This window comes from Natrix helvetica (assembly GCF_964273705.1).
Source record: "Natrix helvetica genome assembly, chromosome: 2".
NCBI lineage: Eukaryota > Metazoa > Chordata > Lepidosauria > Squamata > Natricidae > Natrix > Natrix helvetica.
The window spans coordinates 44,302,236-44,324,266 of NC_138552.1; the positions used below are offsets into that span (position 1 = coordinate 44,302,236).

Genomic DNA, 22,031 nt, shown 5'->3' on the forward strand with positions numbered 1-22,031 from the left:
TTATGGGTTGAGAAATTATTAAACCTCACATGTCCTGAATTGTAGACAAATGGTGTACAAGGTATTTAATCTGGCTTGGGGACACTTCAAGAACAAAATTATTCTTTGCATGGTCCAGCATGTGGATCCATAAGCCATCATTTTTCATAGGGCGACCCTGCTACAGAAAAAGTATGTCCTAATGAAATAATTGTTTAAATTGTTGTATGATGAATGGTAGTAAACCACTGGGTGGGTTCCAGATTGCAACCAGCACGGTGCAATGGGGCGAGGCGTTTACCATGTGTACGTGCACAGCGCATGTGTGTGTACTTACCGCCCATGATGCTCCAGCTGCTCGGTGGAGCATCGCGCAGGCGCCGTACGCTCCGTACACATGTGCGAAAGCCCCGATTAGCTCAAATACAGGTAAGGAGGGAGGGTGGGCCCTCCGGAGCACAGTATCGGAATGGTACCTGATGCTCCCAGCCGGCACTGGTATGCCCATACCAGGGCATACCAATCATATCCCACCACTGTAGTAAAATTATATTCTGTGCATGATAGCCATAGGCCTAGTTAGTTTTGCATCCTTAGTGATGAATCCTCCAAGCCAGACTCAAGAACAAAAAACTTTCCTGCTGTTGCTCCCAGCAACTATAATGGAAAGAGTGATTGCTAACTGGGAGGGAGGAAACAGCCCTTGATATGACTAGTCCGGAGGACCACTTAGGATGGGTGATAACAGTGATCCCATTTTAAGGATTGTTTGGTCAAGTAGTTAAGTCACCAGACTAAAAACCAGAAAAAGAGTTCTAATCTTGCCTTAGGCATAAATGGCCGCTGGGTGACTTTGGGCCATGCTTCTTTCCACTACTTATGCTTGAAAAAATTGGTTAGTCAATTGGACAGTTAATTCCTGGTCACAACTAATAGATCAACACTTGGTTGATCTGAAAAAAGACAGACCCTGACTTGCAGGAAAACACTAGGATGAAGACCTTGGTAAGGCCACGCTTAGAATATTGCATCCCATTTTGGTCACCACAATGTTTTTAAAAATGTGGGGAAAGAGTGCAGAGAAGAACAATAAAGATGATTAGGGGACTGGAGGCTAAAACGCATGAATAACTATTGTAGGAATTGGGTATGGCTAATCTAGAGAAAAGAGGGTGACATGATAACAGTGTTCCAATAGTTGAGGGGCTGTCGCAAAGAACAGGGAGTCAACCTATTCTACAAAGCACCTGAGGGCAGAACAAAGAGTCCTGGATAGAAGCTAATCAAAAAGAGAACCTATCTAGAAATAAGGGGAAATTTCCTGACAGACCAACAAAGAGCTTGTCTTCAGAAGTTGTAGGTGCTTCATCATTGGAGGTTTCTAAAAAGAGACTGGATAGCCATTTGTCCAAAATGGTATAGGTCAGCGATGGCGAACCTTTTTTGGCTCGCGTGCCATAAGTGGGGGGAGCGCAGGGGGATAGTGTGCGGGCATGCTGCACCCATAATGCAATGTGCCCCCCCCAGTGTGCATGCACGCACTACAGGTGCCCCCATTTTTTGCATGCTTTTTTTGCCCTCCCCAGGCTCCAGAGGCTTTATAGGAGCATGGGGAGGGCGAAAACAGCTTCCCCGGCTCCCTCTGAAGCCCTCCGGAGGCTTGAGGGACCTTCAGGATGCTTCCCTGAAGCCTCCGGAGCAGTCAAAACGAACCTCCGAGCAAACCGGAAGTCTGTTCCTGAATTTCCAGTTTGCCCGTAGGGCCAGTATTTTGCACTCCGGAGCTTTCAGGGAAGCTCATGAAGCCTCCGGAGGGCCTCCGGGGGGCAGGGGAGGCTCTTTTTGCCCTCCCCAGGCTCCTATAAAGCCTCTGGAGCCTGGGAAGGGTGAAAAATGGCTTTAAAAAGGGTGAACTCAGCTGGCCAGTGCGCACATGCGCACTGGCCAGCTGATAGGGCAGCGCCTCGCGTGCCCTGACAAATGGCTCCGCGTGCCACCTGTGGCACGCGTGCCATAGTTTCGCCATCACTGGTATAGGTTCTCAAGCTTGAGCAGAGGGTTGGACTGGAAGATGTCCAAGGACCCTTCCAACTCTGTTATTCTAAAGAAGATCCTGTTGGGGGACATAATTAAGTATTGTGATAGAAAACTCTGTCGTGTTAAAAAAAATGTTTCCTTTTACATTAAATCATCTACCATTTAGCATTACTGAATGACTTTGAAATCAAGTATTATGTGTGAAGGACAAACCCAATTACTTTCTCTACATCATGAATATACTTTTACAGTATTCTCCCATGTTTATACTAATATTTTAAAAGGCCATTGTTACAATCCTTTGAAGAATTCTTTATTTAAGTTCTTTTTTCTGGAACTTTTCCAGCTTGATAATATTCTTTTTGAAATATAACAACCTATTTTAAATATGGCCATGCCATAAATTTCTTTAAGCTTATTGTGATATAAACCTTCTTGATTCACTTGTGAAGAACCCCATGAATGCTTCATGTAGCCTAACTACACAATCACCCTCTCCATATTTTTGATGATACCCTTGAAGAATATAAAACTGTAAGACAGAACTTTTGACTACAAAAGGAAGATTGGTTCTCCTCAACAAGGACATATTTTATTACAGCTTGATACTTTTATGTTTTGCAATACTTTCTGGTATTTTATCTGGAACAAATATTGAATTAACTACCCTATAACTTCCTGTATCTCCTCCAGATGAACTGTTAAACTACACATTTTAAAGGATGTATTTTTAAAAAAAAATCAAATACAGATGTTGGGTTTAGGAATAACCTATGTAACTTTGTTAGAATATTTGCAATTTTGCATTGAGGCAATGCAATAATTGTTCATTAATGTATTAGACCCAGAATTTAATATATTATCACCTCTGCTTGCCTTTTCCTTTCATACTTTCTCCCTAGAAAAGTCACCATCTCTATGCCTTTTAAGATAATTTCCTCTCTTTTATAGTAAAAATAAATAGGAAGAATTCATTCAGCTTCTGTGCAATCTTCATATTATCTTTTAGTATTCCTTTAAGTGGTATTGTCTAATGATCCATTGCTGGTAACCTGTTTCTAAAAAGGCTAATGCTTTTATTATTGCATTTGTTTTGCCAACATTTATATTCTATTGTCTTTCACAATGGCATTTTTGTAGACTAAAAGCGGTTTGACTGTTCATGAACTTGGTGGTACTTTTCCCAATCTGTGCTATACAGTCTAATTGAGCTTCCACAGTAGTGGTTTTGAATCAACTTCAAGCATTCCAGAGAGATTTGACCCTCTGATTTTTCCCTTAAATATGACTGCACTGGGCTTTCATACATATAAATCATATATGTGAGTGACAGTGAACATAACGCTTCAATGATTTTATTCCCATGTCAAGAAGATCTTGAACATTTTGATTAGAAGAGGCATAGTATCCTCTAATTCCAGATAATAGGTTTCCAACACTAAATTATTTTTGGAGCTTATTATTGTCACACAAGTATTTCTGTGTAGGCACCTACCTTCTTGTTTAGCTCAGTGCTTGTTTAGCTCAGTGCTCACACTATTATGTGACTGACCATCTGACTAATTGAATATTCCACTTAAAAAGCAAATACCATAGCTTAATTGACTGCGAGAATCACCCTAATTCTCGTTTTTCTGCAGATTGGATCCTTTGGGTGCAATAACTGCTAGATCGTTTAAAAGTTGTGTATTTTTATTCCAGAAGTCTTTATTCCTAATATGTTTTGGATTTTTCATCCTAATTTACCTACATTCTTATTTCCAACTATAGTAGATCCTGGTCTATGACCATAATAAAGATTTTATTTGATAAAGAAGAACTGAAAAAATAAGTCTTAGATTCTCTTTCTGACATCCTTCTTAGATTGCCATTTTTCTCCACCTCTCAATTTCTCTATTGTCTCTATTAATGATCAATAGTGGGCATTCTTTTAAAGGCAATCTGTGTGGGAAGCTAAAGGAGTGGGACCAGAGCCAAAAAATGAATGGGACCCCCCATATTTTAATGATTTTAAATCTTCCTGACACCTTCATCTTTCTCTTTCCCAAGCAACAATCTCCCGGACATAACAGATAGCATTTCCACAAGATCTGAACTGCATAAACATTTAAAATAGCTTGAGGAATGCATGCTGTCTCTAAGTAAATAATTTTCCACCACTGAAGAGGCAGAGATCTTTTCCTCTTTAAAGGTTTACTAAGTAGAGTTTGACAACTTTTTCAACTTTGCTGTTTATAGCCTAATAGAATTCCAAGGCACACACACCTTTTTTTCCTTTCCATCATCCAGCTGATCATATTGCAACTGTGTGAAGAAATAGATTCCTTGTCTCATTGATGAGTCATCATCATCATCATTTGCAGAGAGAGAGAGAGAGAGAGAGAGAGAGAGAGAGAGAGAGAGAGAGAGAGAGAGAGAGAAGATAACAATCAAAGTCCTTTAAATTTACAAATGTGGCAGTTGAAACATGCATGGTCTCTTACCATTGGTCAAGCAGGGAAAGATGTTCAGAACATGCAGGGGTACCAGGCTTCCCCTTCCTATTTTGAAGGGTGAATGTCCAGATGTAGAGAATATGGTAGCTGAAAGCAAGAGTTAGATTCCCTCTAGAAGTGACTACTTTAGCTAAATCATATTAAGATGCTATCTGATAACCCATAGGGTCCAGCACTACTAACTGCTCACACACAGTCGCCCCCCCTTCCCATTGCTGTTGTCTTTAGATTGATGCCTAGCTGGCTTCTCCATAAAAAAGTGACTGTAGCCAGAATTTATATTATTATAATAAAGGATCATCCTCCATATTGTCCTTTGTGTAGGGATGTTTTACCTATGGTTTTCTTTTGAAACTTTGGCTCAGTTTACATATTTTGTATAATGTTATTAAACTTTTAATAGTTCTTATGCACAGTTTTTTTCAGTTAGTTACAATGGCATTGGCATCTCCCCCCCCCACACACACACAAACAAACAAACACACGTTGTTGTTGTTGTTGTTGTTGTTTTAAGTGAAGCAAACAAGCCAGGCTGTCTTTCAGAGGCCTAAATTAAAGCAATGGGCTTCACAATAAGTTTTACAGAATTTGAAAGTCTGACATAAAATAAAATCCATTTGTGGTTAAGCAGATAACTTTGTCTTGGGAGGTTTCACCAGTTTGGGTGCAAAGTTAGTGTGAATATCCATTTCCCTAGAGAGGACAGAACACATTTTCCAGCGCGAGCAGGGGTGTGCAATGGACTTCACACTATGCTAAGCATTAAAACACTCCCTTCAGTATCTGAACCAGTCTGTCAAAATCCTCAGGAGACCCCTCCTTTGCAGCAGTCCCAGCTTGGGAAATGAGGGGAGGTCATTCTCTGGCCACACAGGAGGAAAAATGTAAGGGTCAAAAGGCATAGAAGTAATGCCTCTATCTGAACTTCCTCCGTCTGTTGGGGCTCTTATCACATCTTCAGTTCATGGACCAAAATGCTTCAAAGGATGGATTCCTTTTTTAAAAGAGAGAGAGAGAATGCAAAATTATCTAGAAGTGACACATCTGTTCGGAAAGTACTTTTTTTTCATACCAGGGGTATGCTGTGGGTCTTATATATCTTTGTTAGAGAGTTTTAAAAAAACACTGCATATGTTCAAAGGCATTCCTTTACTAATTGCTTCACATGTTGCAATGCTGAGTTGTGGAATTCAAAATTGACTGCATAGCTGCCTCAGAGCTCCACTGGAAAAAAAAACAGCTAAGATTCTACATTGTATACTTACAACTTATTTATAAAACTATTGTGCATTAACATTAATTCACCCGTGGAGCACATACTTTATATGGGGAAAAAAAGTTTCAGGTTCAATCTGCTCCTAATCAGATTGACAGACAGTTTCTAGGCTAGATGGATCAATGGTTTGATTTAGTAGAAGAAACCTTCCTAGATCCCAATACTGAACCGGAAGAATTGTTGACAGAATAATTTGAGACATGTTTTCAAATATTAGCCCCACTCCGTTCGGTGAGACTTTCCTCATAACAGACGTACTTTAGGATGGCATCCTTAGGAATGCAAAATGAAGACGGAATCAGAATTAGCTCAACAATGCTTATTCATTATTAATCTGTCATGAAAAACATAGGACAATAGTTACATTCTGATAAAGCTTAACATTAAATGTAGCATAAAATTGCTACTAACTTAGCCTTGCTCTTATTTAGCAACCTCCTCCATCTTGTTCTACTCTGTGCAACATCACCTCGCGCTATGTTCACATAAATATTTTCAATCAAATAAATACTTAAAAAGAGTAAAACTCAACCAGCATAATGTTCAGCAACAAACACAGACTAAATCAAGTTCTCTACACTTTGATAAATCTCCCTAGAAAGCAGTGGTGGGTTTCAATTTTTTTTTAGATTTTTCTGTAGCTGTAGATGTTTTAGATTCTTCTGTAGGTGTTCTTCTGTAGGTGTGGCTTGCTTTGTGGGAGTGGCTTGCCAGCCATGTGCCAGCCATGTGACTGGGTGGGAGTGGGTTGGCAGTCATGTGACTGGGTGGGAGTGGCCAACTTGTAAAATGTGGTGAAACTCACTTAACAACGCTCTTGCTTAGCAACCAAAATGTTGGCTCAGAAACTCTGGCATTTGAAGCACGCAAGTCTTAAAGCTGTCAAGTTACAAGACCCTTGCACCCCTAACCCTTTAGAAAAAAAAACCAGGGGTGTTCAAACTTGACAGCTTTAAGACTTGTGGACTTCAATTCCCAGAATTCCTCCTCCAGTCATGTTGGCTCAGGAACTCTGGCATTGAAGTGTGTAAGTCTTAAAGCTGTCATGTTACAAGACCCTTGCACCCCTAACCCTATAGAAAAAAAACTCCAAGGGTGTTCAAACTGGCAGCTTTAAGACTTTAAGGTTTAGATAGGACTCTTAGAGGCATGCAGAGCGATTGGTGAGCCAGCCAATCAGTGAGCAGTGGGCAGGGCAAGCAAGGTGCGGATGGGCGTCGGAGGGAGCTGGAATCGGTTCTAAACGGCATAGTAGATTTCTGGAACCTCTTCTATAGAAGAGGTTAGAACTGGCAGGAACCCACCCCCGCTAGAAAAAGAATCCAAAGTGATTCTTTGGAAACTTGTCTATGAATGCAAGATTCTCACTGGATGGAAGCCCACAGTTTAAGAGACAATTTCAAAGACATTAGAGTGGCAGATTGGAGCAGTTAGCATGTTAACGATATAATTTTATATATGTCTGTTCAGAAATAAATCTGTTAAGTTTTCAACAGGTTTATAGAACTTCCTCTTACGATTTTTAAAAAAATCTTTTAAAACAGTGGAGCATTTAACTCTAGCTAAATTTTATTGGTGTCTGGGATAAAGTGGTATTATTATTGCCTTATTACTGTTTTTAGGGTTTTCTGAATTTGTAACTTTAATTACTGGTAGTACTAGTCCACCGAAAGTTTTTTTTGTAAAAAAAATAATAAATAATAAATAAAATGGTTACTTCCCTGTGTAATATTACAGGACTGTAATCTATAAGTAAAAATAAGTCAACGTTTGTCTTGAGCATTATAGAAGTACAATATTGGCATTGAAATCTTGGTATATGATCCTAGTTTTTTGGCCGAACTCATTACAACAACTATCTCCAGCATGGATGTTCTCCAGATGAACATATTTCTAGAATATACTAAATAGCATAGACATTGCTAAGCATCCTGGAGTTAAATTCTATACATATAAAGTATGCTCAGGTCAAGAATATGCAAATTGAAAAATAGTCCTTAACCATTTCTAATACTATGTGCAGAGATACATATGCAAAATTTTATAAATTGAGAACTAGCTCTATTATTAGGCAAATTAAAAGTAACCAAGTCTCCATTGACAGACATTCTATGTTATAGAAGGTATAAATTGGGAACTGATTAGAGGAACAAGGTGTGTGTGAGAGAGGCGGGGAGGGAGGGAGGGGAAGAAAGAGATTTTTTTTAGTTCTGCTTACTACTGTTTATTACTGTCGTAATTATGAATGGTTGCTATCTAAGGGTGTTGCTTAAGGATTCCATTATGAGCAAAACAAGCCAGCTCCAGTTCTTCAACCACCTTCTTTATTCCTAGATATGTTGCTGCGTAGACCTTCCGAGCATGCCAGGCTAAGGAAAGCTGCTAGAGATATATTCCATTCAGCTATTAGTCAGGAATGTACAAGGATATAGCCAGAGGCGAACACAAATCAGTACAGATTCTATGCTTAATTACAGTATCTTTCAGGAGGAAATCATATAAACTTACATAATAGGGTCTTTCCATAAAAATCCTGTCTTGGCCCTCATAAGCAATGTAGGTCTATTGAATTTTATAAAACTCAAACTTTTATAAAAACTCTGCTGCAGCCCCCAAAACAAGGTTTATCGTTTAAAAGAATCAACACTGAAATAAAAAGAAATAAGAGCAAAGTAAGAAATATGTGCCCTATCCCCATGTATATTTTATTGTATTGCCTCCCTTGCTATAGTCTTCAACGCCAGAAAAAATATGAACTCCCAATTCTCTACCATTAAAATGTGGCCAACTTTTATTGTCAGAACAGAGAAATCAGGGGCCCTGTAACTACCATTCACTCTAACCCTTCATCCTGCCCTCAGGTGCTGACTTGGCTGGATATAGGCTCACTGCACCAGGTCCCAGCTGTATTCAAATTTTCCCCTTTCTTGAAAGAGCTGCCTAATGCCAAGACCTGGAGAAGTTATTGAGGTTAGAAGAAGTATGCTAATTGGGAAGGGCTAATTGTTTCAAGAAGCTGGGGGGGGGAGCTGCCTTGATGGTCTTGGCCTGTTCCTAATAAAATGAAGAAGCAGCACTGACTTCAATCCCAAAATCAAGGAACTCCTGGAGTTTCCACAGGCTAACAAAATGACTTTACCTAGCCCTTTATCCCCCATGGATGACATCTGGAGGGAAACCAGACCCTCTTCTGTCTCCTGTCATAAATTGGTTGTGCCAAGGCCAGTAAATCTGGATTGATTTAAGAAAGTTTTTTTTTTCATCCTCACAATCAAATGAAGTCATTGTTAATTAGATGTTTTCTGTTAACAGTGTCACTCCTGCCTATATTACCTCCTCACACATCAGCTGCACTTATTGCAATATCTTGTTCAGCATTCTGATTTTAATATGAGAAGGGGATAAGCCATCCAGTAATTCAGAATAAAGGAGAAAGTTATGGTTCTAATCTAAAAAAAAAATCCCCCTCCAAAAAAATCCCCACTTGTAAAACAGCTAGAATCTACTAAACAATGTCACAGATATAATTTAACTTCAGGTTAAATTATGCCATTCCAGGTAGATTGTTCTGCCCCAATTTCTAAAGGGTGATGGGGTAGGATTTTAAGAATAATTAAACCAATCAGCTTAGAGTAGGAGTACCTATTAGCCAGAAATCTAATTTAATGCTTAAAGGTATATCTTTGTCATAGGGTTGGCTACCATAAACCAATGTTTTAGGTTTGCTTCTCTAAGTCATGTAGTCAAAACTAAGGTACTCCACTTTATGCTTGTCTTCCCAAACATAAGACATTCTAAACTAATTGAAGTGGACATCTTAGGAAATATGTATAGGATTTATTCCCCAGACGTTTTGGGTTTCGTTGGACGTGGAATTATCAGCTTCAGCTCAAAAGACTGAGTTATAGCATAAAGCATCTTATAACTATGAGTGCATGAGAACATTGTCAACTATGTTCAGACATTTCAGGATGGTCATCAGAACAGAAGGACATTGTTTTTTCAAAGGTCCCCACTAGGTTTACTTTCTGGAAATAACTTTAGGACATTCCTGGTTGTGTACTGCTATGGAGGACTCTGATTGGAAGACATTTGGATATGGCCTAACTCAAACTCAGGGCCCAGGGGCCGGATCCAGCCTATGGGCTATTTAGATCTGGCCTCCTGGGCCACCCTGGAAATAGCGAAGGACTGACCACGGTGCCTCTGCCAATGAAAATGGAGCTTGGGAGAGCCGTGCTCAGCCCACTTGGCTCCATTATCAGCCATGAAGGCCTCCTGCAGCCCTGGGGAGGCCACACACAACTTCGCCAAGCTCCATTTTGCTGGCAGAGGGCTGCAGCAGGCCATTGTGCAGAAAACAGAGCCTTGACTAGTGGTGTTGAGCTAGCCATGCCCACTATGGATACGCTCTCCCCCCCAACACCCCAAGTCAAACAAAACCCTGATACAGCCTTCAATGAAATCGAGTTTGACACCCCTGGCCTAACTTTTTAATTTATTCTTTCTGGAGCAGGACAATTGTGCCTTTTTCAATAAGCAGGACAATTCTCCTGGCAGCTCCCTGTAATCATCTTCCTGCCCAATGGTAGGGATTTGTACTAAAAGAAGTATCTTGTCCTAAACCCTTCCAGCCAGTGCATCTTTGAACCGGGATTACATTTTAGCTGCTATGCTCAAGCAGTTAAGATTGATTAAAAAGTAGCTGAATTAATACTATGAATTCAGGCTACTTCCCATCAAATTACAGCACCAGTTTGTTAATTAGAAGGATGAAAAAGACTTGCTAAGGAGATCATTTCCGGTTCCTGCAGGCGACGGACACGCTGTCGCCGCTCGTCTCCTCGGTGGGCCCTGTAAGGAGCACAGGGGGCCTTGGAGGGGTCTCCTGCCGCAGGGCTGCTCGCTGAAACCCCCCAGACTCGGCGGAAGCCGGCGGGGGTGTTTTTCAGCCTCACCCCAGGAACCGGGGAGCAGAGGGGGGCATGGTACAGCTTCGGCCTGTCCGCCCTTTTGCCGAATGGGCTCCGGGAGGAAGGAATTAATACAAGGAAGAGCGGCTGAATGCTGGTGGTGGGGGAGCCATCCTGATCTCCTAACTCTTGTTAAAGGATAAGCAGCAGACTATTGTAAGTTTGTGTTCAACTTATTTTAAACTGAAGATTAGAGGGGGGTGTTTCTTCTCTTTACACTCCCCCCCTCGGAATAAGCGGCATTTGAATTAGCTCTCTCTATATTGGAATGGAGAGAGAATAAAGGCTGACTCATCACTTGAACATACTAGGTGAGAAAGACTGCTATCACAATTGCAAGAGATGATTGCTGAGCTGTTCTTTTCAAAAAAAACTTTATGGAGATCTCCGTTTTTCTCCCTGTGAAAGGAGGAGCCAAGATGTCTCCCTTCCGTCTTTGCTTTTGCACTTACAAATGAAGTCTGCCTTTTGAAACTACCTTTGGAAAAAAAATCCCTCTGGTACTGTTTTATTACCCACTCTGAGGGAAAACTGGACCTCTACTGTTACGTGGTCTTCCTGGACTTTGATTATTTGACTTTCCCCTTTCTGCTGTGCCTCGGTGCCTTGGAACTGTGAAGGAGAATTAACCTTTCTCATTTGGCTTTGCCTGTCTCCTTGGATCGGCACGGCTGCGTACTCTGCTGACACCATTTTCTTTGTAAAAGACTTATACCATCTCTGAACTCAGACAAATGGGGCCTAAGAAACCACCAACGGGCAAGTCATTTTCGGCTCCTGCGTCTGCCACCTCCAGTCCAAGCATGCAGAAAATGAAAATTACTTCATTGCTACAACAAGAAGGGTCTGGAGAGAGCTCAAAAGAACTATCTGTTACTCAAATGTTTCAAGAAATAATGAGGGGTGAAAATGAATTGAAAAAAGAAGTGACAGATCTCAAAGATGAACTCAGAGATGTTAAACATCATATTTCAGAAAACAAACAGAGAATTGTGGTGTTGGAGGAGGGAGCGGCTGGGCTGGGGGGGGGGAGGTTAAGGCAATCTGGAAGGGAAATGTAGACCTGGAAAACTTTATGGCAAAAATAGAATTTGAAAGAATGTCCTTTTTTCTCAGATTCCAGAACCTACCAGAGACAGAAAATGAAGACATTAAGGATATTATGAGTACAATTTTAGCTGAATACATTAAGAGAAATAAAGAGCAGTTGTGGTGGGATATGGATCTGGTTTACAGGATTAATTCAGCATATGCTAGAAGTCATAATGTTCCAAGGGAGGTACATGTTAAATTTCTCAGGAGGACCACAAGGGATGAGGTGCTAAGGGCCCAAATGGAGGGACCACTAAAATATAAATATGAAGAAATCACCATTCTTAAGCAAATTCCAAAAAGGATAAGAGAAAGAAGGAGGAAGTATTCCTCTTTATCAAAGAAATTATACAATAAAGGAGTTTGGTTTAGATGGCTATTGCCAGAGGGAATGTTGATTTTTGGGGAGGGAAACAGAATTAGAATTAATACAGTGCAGGAGGCTGAAGCCTTCATTAAAAAACACTTTTCTCTCCTAGAGGACAAACATAGGGAAGGTAGTAAAAAGGGTAGCAAGGCACAAGATATGAAGGAGGGGGGCTGTGGCCCCACCTGGGGACAGGGAGGAAGGAGCAATATCGAAAAGGCTCAGGTCACAAAAATAAATGTATTTGAAATATTTGTAATTGTTGATATACTAGAAAGTGACAAAGGAAAAAATGATTGAACACTTGATTTGATACAATGTAGAATAAGATTCTATTTTTTGTTTATCTTTTACACGTTGTTTTTAATATTGTAAAAACTGTAAGATTTGGAGGGATTTCTAGCACTAGCGTGGAAGCTGCCAAAATTTTCTATGTACCCCCTTATCTTTTCCCAAAAATGTTTAAAAACCAATAAAATTCTTTTTTTTTAAAAAAAGAAAAAGACTTGCTAAGAATAGGCTGAGAATTTTGAATGACAGCAGCCCAAACACTTTCAAATCATTCGGTTCTAGATTGTAGCTCTGCCTATTTGAATAAGGTTTTGTTAAGTGCAGCACAATAAATACATAAAAATAAATCCCCTTCCTGCTTTAAATATTTACTTCCTGGGCAGTCTCTTAATACTCTTTTCCCAATGAGCAAATGGTCATAGAGTTGGCTCCTTTTTCTCCTTTCTACTCCGTATTAAAATGTCCTATAAGCACTCAGCCATACTTCCTTTTTTATGATGGATGGTTGACTGAGCTTCAATTGGCTGGGTCCGTACAACATGCTCTCTGCCCATGTTCTCCTAAACAAACTACATAGTGGATTAGCACAATGTTGAATTGGGCCATTGTGGGACACTCTCGCAGGGTGACCAGCTAGGTTTTATGGTTTATAACCTTTTGATGCAAAACTTTGAGGGCTGTTTCCCCCTGCAATATCCAGCTGTTAAAGGGCTATATAAAGAGCAGCACAAGCCTATAAAAAAGAGAGTACTACTAGGGTTAACAAGACTTACTCTTAGGCAAGACTCACCAGCCCATGTAGTCAAAACAGAAAGTGACTTGGGGCACCAAGCTAAGTAAGATGACACATTTAATTTTTAAAAAAATTGAAAAGAAATATAAATATTTGCAGTTCCCTTGAGGGGTGGGAGTAGCAATTACATGTACTGACTAGGGCATTGGTTACTGGCCTGTAGGCTAGTATTAGCACTACTTGCCAAATAAATTCATGTGAAGTTGCATTGATTCTATTGTGCAATGAGCATTATTTTAAACAATTACTCATGGTAATTTTTGATCCTGATGGTTACTATTGGTAACTAGCAACCCTCTTCTTCATTTCTACCTGAGGAAGACTCAGGAAAAATGTCCCAACACTGAAATACTTACCTAAAAGCTGCATAGAATTTCTTAGAGTGTTACTTGGATTAGAACAGCACTTCAATTTTGAGAAATAATACTTCCAAATAATTTCCAAGATTGCCTTTCTCAACCTTCCTCAGTAGATACTTTTTGTCTCAGTCCTACAATCCACCTGTGTTATAATGTATTATATAATGCAGAGAAAGGCAGAAATAAGAGTATTAAGCCAATGAAAGAATCAGAAGACAGGAGAAGAGGCAACATTTCCTTCTAAGAAATCCAGGTAGGTTGCCAACCATTGTTTCAGCAGAGCCACTATTTCTTTAACAGTTATCCAGATGCAAAATAGTTACATATGAGTCTTTCTTTCTCCCTTTCCATGCTATCTCCCATAATCAGTCCTCAGAAAAACTATACTTGCTGAATCCTACCCTTCTTGGATAGTTGTTAAAATTATAAGCAGTCCAGAAAGAAACAAATAAAAAGAAGAGGGGGGGAAAGGGGTGGTACTTCAGATCCAAGCTATCTCAAAAGGAAGAGGGAAGACAAAATAAGAAGGGAAGAAGAGAAAGGCAGATAAGAAAAAATGTTAGATAATCCAATACATTTAGTTCCTTGCCTTTAAATACAGTCTGGTTTGAGGTGAATACTAATATAATTATTGAAAAAGTGGCCTGCTTAATTCAGAAAGCTGAAGGCATAACCCTATATTTTGCTCCATCCTTCTAGATGGTTTGGACATCATTCTAATCATTCTAAGCAAGACTGCAATCAAATAATGAAATTTAGAAGACACAGTGTGGAAAAACTGATGCTCTTCCTGATGAGATGCATTCTGCACAGCCTCAGATGAAGCAAGGTCTCTGTGTATGTATGTATGTATGTATGTATGTATGTATGCTCTTCCAAGTCTGAAGTGCTGATAAAAGTTTTAGCTTTGCTCAACCCACTCCTTTGTATTCCAAAGAGTATCTATTACAGTGAATGTGCAGGAATCCAAATGCTTGTTCTGATCTTTGGAACTCTGTAGAATTTGCACTATGAAGTTACTCACATTTAACCATGATTTACTCAAAATAACTGCATGGGACATACTGAACTACATACTAACCAGAGAGGCTGCTCTTGAACAACATGTTGTTCTATAATGTAGTTAGCTAGTTTTTGATCCCCCAGCAGGTGGTAGCAATTAATCATTCTTGACTGGAAGGTCAACCCTGTTTAAGTTATTATATAGGGGGTTGGGCACACCTGGGAATTCCAGGGCTGTTGGCTAGACTAGGAAGTTTAAAAAATACCCTGGATAATGGCAAATTATGTGATGTTGCTTTTTTTTACAAAATCTGCATCCATACAGTCATCAGGAGTAGAACTTGGCTCAAGGGCATCTTTATTACCTGGGTAGAAAGTATGCCTAGGTGTTATCTAGGTTGCTATGGGTACAATAAAAGTAGGAATCCAGTGAATGGTGATAATGACAGAACCAGAGATGAGTTTAGGAGAAATTGCACAAACATTCTGAATAAATATATTCCAGGAGGAAAATTATTATATTAGATTATATGAATAGATGGCTGAGAATCAGGTGAGACAGTCATAAAAGTAATTAGACCATTTGGCAATCAAAGAATTAATGAGAACTGTGATTAGTGAGTATTGTTTAGATCAAGGTCTGTTTCAAATAGATGGTTTAAGCATGCACATCTGTTCCTGTAGACAAGACATTATAGCAGTAGACAAGGTCAAAATCAGAAACTATTCGCATGTGGATATGCAAAAGAATAAATATATTTCTAAAAGCATGATTGATTTATGTGTTTGTGATGAACTGAGAGACTGATTGACAGACAGAAGAGATTGAGAGATTCTGAAGGTGACACAGACCATCTGTTGATAACATCATGAGTAGATCTTGGGAAGAATTGAGATAAAAGAAAAGGAAAGAGGCAAAAGAAATTTGAGAGAAAGGAGAACAACTGCAGAAAGAGAAAGTGTGAAGCCTGCTTGAAAACCTATTGAAAGCTAGACTGATCTGAATAGAAGTAATGTATGGAAAGAGGATGGGGAGTAAATAGAATATGCCATATAATGACAAAGAAGATTACGGAGATAGGCTAATGAAAATATGAAAAAGGATACTTCGTAGAATGTTGAAGTGGAAGAGGCTATGGATAAAGAAAAATGTACATACAGGAATGAGTGTTGGACAAAAGGAGGAAGAGAAAGAAATAATTTAGTGTTTAGAAAAAAGAAAGCAAGGAATTGTTAAGATCAAAAGCAATAGAGAAAAAGGCCAAACAAAGAATCTGTTGCAGAATGAATGGAATTAAAAGACAGAGTGATGAAGTGGTTTCAGAAAGAAACAAATAAAGGAAAATGCTGTAAGGAAAAATATTAGACATTTGCTGGAAAGTTATAGAGCTACCTCAACAAGTGAAATTTAAATAAATGCCGTAAATGTAACTAATTGAATGAGATGATGAAAAAGAAGTAATGCATGCTATATGAATGTTTTTTAAAAAGTAGAGTGGCAGATGAAAATATGGAGTAATAATATACTATTTCTCCATATGTAAATATGGAGAAATAGTAAAATATGGGTGTGGTTTGCTTATAGAGTAGCTATGAGACTTGCTTGATGCGTGTGCAAAGACTACACCTTTGCCTAATGTTTTGTAGAATATTATTGTTTCCCTGTACAAAAGGACAAGTGGTAAAAGTGACTGCAAAAGCTGCATGGGAGATTACGGAGTTTAGCTCTAAAGTTGTTGGGAAAAATTCTGATTGTTATTTCTCAAACCTCTGCAGTTCATTTTTCATTGGATGAGAGCTCCACTGAGATATTTGCTCTGCAACAGGTCACGGAAAAATATAAAGTGAGAAAATGTAAAGTAAAAGTGAGAAATCAATATACTGTTTGTTGATTCAGAAAAATGTATGAGAAAGTGAATGGGCTATTGCTGAATGTGATAAGAATGATATATGACAGAAGCATCTATGAAAACAAATTAAATGTTTAGCAAATACTTCAACATTGAGTAGGTAGACAAAATCCGTGATGTCTCCTTGGTTGTTTAATCTATTTATGTAAGAAAAGATTACAAAGAATGTTTGTGGTTGTATTAGAGATGTATTGGGAACTTGAGCATACATACACTTTTGCATGCAGGGGGTGACATGTTGTTGGCCAAAAACTTGAATGGTTTCACTAATTGTATGGTGCAATAAGGAATATGGATCTAAAATTTAACTAAGATTAAGATAGCTATTTGGAGAGGGAAAAGAGAATGGATGGGTGGATGGACAGACAGATGGACAGATGAAAAAGTAGAGGAATGTGTGACACTTGGTAGAGTGTTAACTGAAGATGGGTAAATGGGTGGAGAAATTTAAGCATGCGCATATTAGAAGGATGATACTGGATATTACATGGTCTGCTGCAAATAATGTTTCTCAAACAAGCAAACTGGATGTGTCTAAGAGTGAGCTTCTGCCCCCTTTGTCAAATGGGAGATGTGTTATATCATACTATGTAAATAATTTGAATGGAATGGGACTGGTGTCCTTGAGTGTATGGGGTAAAGCAAGGAAAAATAAGAACAGCAATGAATGAGTGCTGAAGGAATGTGGATTGAATTCTAAAGAGAGTGCTAAGGAGAGAATGAGTGAGAATTGATTTGCAAACAAATATACTTGAGGGAAGAGTGAGTAAATGGAAAGGAATGGAAAAATTGAGAAGTCTGTTTCCATAAATTGAGGAGATCCCCCTAAAAGAGAAAGGTGAAACATTTAGAAAAAAGGCTAGAAATGAGGAGACTGTGAGTTCTAGTTCTACCTTAGGCACAAAGCCAGTTAGGTGACCTTGGGCCAGTCACACACTCTCAGCCCAACAAAGCAGGCAATGGCAATCAGAAAAACCTTGGCAATAAAACTGCAGGGATTTGTCTAGGCAGTCTCTGAGAATCAGGCACAATTGAATGAGGTCTGCATGTGGTGGAAGCAAATGATTTGTCAAAATAGAAAGATATAAAGAGGGCAGTGCATTGCGTTGATGTAGACAGGATCTAATTACATTGTCCTTTATTGTTCCTATCTCACGCCTCTAACTTCCTTTGCTTGTTGTTGCTTAATCTCTCTCTCGCATTCTCACATAGCACGGCTGATTCCGGGAGGGAATAACCTCCGGGCGGTGTCTTCGGGGGTTTGATCAGCGCTTCCTCTTGCAGGAGAAGCTAAACCACAAATTCTCCCAATCGCATTATCGGAAATAAAGCCAGCTGGTGCACCCCGTTTATCCATACCATGGGGGCGCGTGGATAACAAGCAATGGTTTCGCTCCCAATTGATCAGCTTTTCCTGCCCGCGCCTAGTAAAAACCGTTCGGGGGAGGACGGGACGGGACAAGCTGCTCTTTCTCAGTTGCAAGCAGTGAAAGAAACCTGACACTTTCTTTGCTGGTCGAGGAAGGTGGGTTAAGCCTTGGATCGGGGCCGCTGAAAAACTCTTTGGGGAAGGGTGACTTTTTTGCCTGAGTTTTCTCCCTCGCTGCACAGCACAAGCCCCATCCAGAGTATCTGAGCCGCTTTTATTTTTATAGCTCGTTCTGCCCTTTTCTAAAACAACTGCGGAAGATCTCTTCCACACGCAATGCGCACCCACCCTTGCTCTCTCAACCCTCGGTTCCACACAACTGCCAGAGAAAAGGGCTTCGGATCACCACTGGAAAAAGAGGCGCGCAGTTGAGCTTTGGGATTCCCGCGTCTCTGCCGCCACCGAGTTTAGCCAGTCGGACTCCATCCCATCCCACAGCCAGCCTAAAGGGCGGGGACCCCGCTGGGAGATGCCTTTGCCTTGCACCCCAGCAGCAGAGGGCGGGGAAGCGAAAGAGGCTTTGCTAGCCCTGACTTGAGCCTTGCCTCCGCAGCTGCCGGACCCAAGGCTCTGCCGCCGCCCCAGGGGAAATAATTGCTGTGTTGGTTCCATTAAGCAGAGGTCTTCAAATTTGGCAACTTTAAGACTTGTGGACTTCAACTCCCAGAATTCTCCAGCATAGCATAGCTGGCTGGAGAATTCTGGGAATTGAAGTCCACAAGTCTTAAAGTTGCTAAGTTTGAAGACTTCTGATTAATGGAACCAACAGAGCAATTATTCCACCTGGGGCGGCGGCACAGCTATGCTGGCTGGAGAATTCTGGGAGTTGAAGTCCACAAGTCTTAAAGTTGCCAAATTTGAAGACCTCTGATTAATGGAACCAACAGAGCAATTATTCCACCTGGGGCGGCGGCACAGCTATGCTGGCTGGAGAATTCTGGGAGTTGAAGTCCACAAGTCTTAAAGTTGCCAAGTTTGGGGACCCCTGCATTAGATTAAGGTCTCCACCCGCCAGCTTTTCACCTGGTACCGCAACGTCTTCTACAAACCTCCGCCCGACCAGCCGAGAAAGGAAGCGCACCCACTAACATGACTTGGGACGGCAGGCGATCCTTTTGCCGAGACGTCTACTACTCTCCGTTCTTCATCCCGGTTCGGGCACGAAGGGGAGGGGGATGCCCGTCCCTCTTTAGATCTGGCAACCTGCGATTTACAACTAGGTGCCAGAGACCTGTGTGTTTTGGATCCACGTCTGAACGGAATTGGGGGTTTCTTCCCTAGAAGGAGCAAAAAAGAGTTTCCCAAAGCTATTCTTAGCTTGCTGAAAAGTAAATTCCACCTGCCAACAGATTCTCCCCAGGGATTTAGAGGAAAGCAAGTAAGGGTTGGAGCAGTGGTGAAATTCATTTTTTTTTTTTACTACCAGTTCAGTGGGCTCGGCTTGGTGGGCGCGGCAGGGGAAGGGTACTGCAAAATGTCCATTCCCTTCCCACTCCAGGGGAAGGATACTGCAAAATCCCCATTCCTACCCCACTCTGGGGCCAGCCAGAGATGGTATTTGCCAATTCTCCGAACTACTCAAAATTTCCGCTACCTGTTGGTAAGAACTTGCTGAATATCACCCCTGAGTTGGAGGCCCTTACTTGGCTTCCTTAGGTTGGAAGCCCTCCTTGGCTCTGGGAACTATTTCTGAGTAGTTCCCAGAACCAAGACCAAGGTCAACCATCTTATATAGTTCCAACTGGCTTCTCTCAAACTGGTTTTTGTGGATCATCCCCATCTGTACGCATCCACATCCTGTAGCAGAGAAGGACCCCTTGTCTGGTCACTGGCCTGAAGGAGAAATAGAGAACCCCCCACAAACCTGAAAGAAAGTTAAGTATCCCAGACTGCAGGAGTCTTAACTATAACCCCTCTTCTACAGCTATGGTGTTGTTGTAAAAGTAATTCTGTCTTAATCAGATGCGTCTTAGTTAAATAAAATAGAAGCTTCTTAATCTATGAAATAAACTGGGAAATGGGGAGGGGCGGTAAAAGAAAGAAGTTGGGGGGGTCACTTGAAAACAAATCCAAGCTGCTTTAGCCTGAAAGTCAGAGCCGGGACATATGGGATGGAGAAGGTCCGGGGGAGATGGCTGGTTTTGTTCCTCTACCCAAGAGAAAAAATTCCTCCCAACTGCCTATACTTTCAAGTGGTGAATATGGTCAAATTCCCAAGGGGAAAGTTCAGGTTGAAACCACATTCCTGACTCCCTTCTTGGTTGCTGGCCTTCAGAAAGGCTACCAAAAGTTCAACCCTGTTAAAGAGGCACCACTGGAAATCCTTTGCCCAAAAGACTGGCAGCTTTCAAAAAAAAAACCTACAGTTGTTTCAAAACACATCTCGGTACTTCCAGAGTTACTTCAAATGAAAAGTTGCCCTACCTAAGTAGGTTTTCTTAAAAGAGAGAGAAGCCATTAATTAATATCATGGTGGTTTTTTTCCCCAGACTTTCTCTCCCTGCTTGAGCTTATTTAAAATATGAATGTGCCTAGGCCACCTCTAGTTTCTGCATATCCCCTGAGGTTTCCATCATTTCATGTAAGCATTAAAGTAGCTCTTTCCGCCTTATTCTGGGATGTTGAGTGTGGGTTGGTGTTTTGTTTTTCATAAGAGGTCAGCTCCAATTAATTCAGTTAAAAATGCACCCTTTTTTCTCAAGAAACACTCAAGAACTTCAGCAACTAGGCTGCCATCTTATGCTGGCAGTCCTCAACTTACGACCACAACTGAGCCCCAAATGTATGTCGCTAAGAGAAATTTGTTAAGTGAGTTTGCCCCATTCACGTAACAAATGCGGTGGTTCACTTAACAAGTGGATGGAATGGGAGATAGATCTGGTCTATAGAGTGAATTCAGCATATGCCAGAACACACAATGTACCCAGGGAGGTCCATATTAAATTTCTTAGGAAAAGCACAAGAGACGAAATTCTGGGTGTACAAAGGGGGCAAGCATTGACATATCACGACAGGGAGATAACCATCTTGAAGCAGATCCCCAAAAAAGTTAGGGAGAAAAGGAAAAATTATTCGCAACTGGCGAATAAATTATACCAGAAGGGGGTGTGGTTTAGATGGTTGATGCCTGAAGGTATGCTCGTATTCTGGGAGGAGACAAGAATTAGAATTAATACACCCATAGAGGCACAGGCCTTTATGGAAAAAAACAAAGCGAACTTAGAAAAAACAGAAGACTCTACAACGGTTATTCAGGACACGGGAGGGGCCGGAGCTCTGCCAGCGGGGGGAGAAGGGGCAACACCAAGAAAGCTCAGATCACAAAAATGAATAAGAAAAACACATTGTTATAGACAGTTCTTAAATTAGTAACCTGGTTGTTTAAGTGAAACCAGCTCCTCCACAGACTTTGCTGGTCAGAAGGTCGCAAAAGGGGATCACATGACTCTGGGGCATTGCAACTGTCATAAATGCGAGTCAAGCAACCGAAAGTGAACTACTTAACCATGGGGATGCTACAAAGGTCGTAAGTGTGAAAAAGTGGTTCATATAAGTCACTTTTTTTGGGTGCCGTTGTAATTTTGGACAGTCACTAAATGAACCGTTGTAAGTCCAAGGACTACCTGTGAGCCAGTCCCATTGAGCTGAGTTTCCTCACTTGCAATTTTGAGAGCGCCCCTAATGCCTTCTGTTGCTCACTCCAAAAGTTAGTCTCACCTAGCCTCAATTTATGATTTAAACCACACACTTATGTCATCAGTTCTGGAAGCTGAATAAAAGCTGCAGGCTCCAGGTAGGTAACAGCCACCTTACCGCCCACGGTTGTTGTGGTGGGCATAAGAACATGCCTTCCTTTCCTCTGATTCTTGTAAGCAACATCAAAGGATATGTTACAGGTAGAACTAAAATGGATTTGGAGTCTGTTGCGGAACCAACCAAGTGGCTAAGGCCCAAGGCAATGCCCTTGGGTCATTAATCTACTTCCAACACCACTTCTCTTTCCCAGCATTGCTTTTCAGAGTTATTGT

The 22,031-nt window shown here is 40.8% G+C and overlaps 1 protein-coding gene across 9 annotated transcripts in view; it reads right to left on the reverse strand.

Moving 5' to 3' along the window:
* LOC309386236 (uncharacterized protein) overlaps nt 1-22,031 on the reverse strand; it is a 138,387-nt gene that overhangs the window by 101,840 nt on the left and 14,516 nt on the right. For 5 of the 9 annotated variants that reach the window (XR_014174372.1, XR_014174373.1, XR_014174374.1 and 2 more), the window contains exon 1: nt 4,282-4,355. The exons of the other annotated variants lie outside the window; for them this stretch is intronic. The gene's annotated coding sequence lies outside the window, so the exon portion shown is untranslated. Of the gene's footprint in view, nt 1-4,281; nt 4,356-22,031 lie in introns of those variants that run through there. 9 annotated transcript variants of the gene reach the window in all.